Here is a 1,364-nt window from a genome sequence, read left to right as displayed (position 1 = left end):
CACATTTCTTAAGGAACTAAGGAGAAAAAGGAATCACTGATGTCCATAAACTGTTATTAATGGAAGTACTATAGATTCACTGATAGCTATAGTGAGTCTATAATATCCTAGAGCAGATTTCTTATAAATTGCTAGTATAATACTTCGAATGGCAGCAAATATCCTATATCAGTTTTTCCGATCCCCTGCATATTTCAGTTGGTCAATTGCTTATCAATGATCTAGTTTCAACATAATATTCCAACTTTTTGCACCTCAGAGTATTATTTCAAAACGTTACTTATATGAGCCTCTTCAAATCGAGCTTGTTGCTATTGGTTCGATGATTCCTATCAAAGCATGGACAGCGAGAATTGATTCTTGAGGACATACAAACATGTAAAACGTCCGTATTTGAAATCCACTCATCCAACCAATTTTAAAACCTTTAATTAGTAATAGTGGGAGCTCGCTCAATCATCCTACTATACCCCGTGTCGGTTACATTTTAAAGTGTTTTCATATAAAAGAAAGTGTTCTTGGCATTAACTATTATTGAAAAGATAAAATGCTTACACAGTTTAGTATGATTTCATTTATAAATCTGGTTTCACATTGAATTTTTTAGGTTATAGTTAGACACATTTAAGAATTAAGAAAGAAATAAACTAAGCAGCAAAAAGAGAGGCTCAGATGCAACATTTTATCGTCTGATATTAGACTTGGTGGAGACCCAAATCTCACCCATTGCGCAACCATCCTCACAGCCCTCTATATCATGCACCAGCCGGGAATCGAACCCGGGTCTGTACCGTGGCAGGGTACTATTCTACCACTAGACCACTGGTGCTTGTGTATTTAAATCCCTAATTTAGGGAAACTCATCGATCTTGAAGTATTAAACATGAGTTGTACACTGTAGTAGATATCTTGAGGATTGAAGTAACAATAAACAGTTATCTATAAACTGTGCACATTAATTCATGTACAGATCAAAAAAGTTCTTTAAAGCAGTTAATAATTCAAGTTTCAGTTATCTTCAAAATTAATCATCCAAATAGAAAACAAGAGGCGAACCATACATGTATATGCAGCAGAGGAACCGGCATTACAATTAAAAGCAGAACAAGTTGCAGTTGGTTATGAATTCACGTGAACCCTGTAACTTTTACCAATATTCCATATATTTGTTAAAAACCCACTAACGATTACTATAAATATTTGACTGTGAACCAAATTATTAATGTATTAGTATTAACTTGAGGAACTTCAAATCTAGGATCGATGTCTCTGAATATAGTGGAGGTACTTGTTGCAGCTGCAGCCGTTGGAATGCTGCCATTGCTGAAAAGAGAGAGAGAGAGAGAGAGAGTAGATAGAGACTG

General features: G+C 35.1%; 1 non-coding gene across 1 annotated transcript; it reads right to left on the bottom strand.

The window, feature by feature from the left end:
- Positions 1-758: 758 nt before the first annotated feature.
- TRNAG-GCC (transfer RNA glycine (anticodon GCC)) lies at positions 759-829 on the bottom strand. The gene has a single exon. It is a non-coding gene; the product is annotated as a tRNA-Gly (tRNA).
- Between the last annotated feature and the right edge of the window lie 535 nt (positions 830-1,364).

Source organism: Lycium ferocissimum, unplaced genomic scaffold, assembly GCF_029784015.1.
Source record: "Lycium ferocissimum isolate CSIRO_LF1 unplaced genomic scaffold, AGI_CSIRO_Lferr_CH_V1 ctg518, whole genome shotgun sequence".
In the NCBI taxonomy this organism is placed as follows: domain Eukaryota; kingdom Viridiplantae; phylum Streptophyta; class Magnoliopsida; order Solanales; family Solanaceae; genus Lycium; species Lycium ferocissimum.
This window is presented reverse-complemented; position numbering and strand designations above follow the sequence as displayed.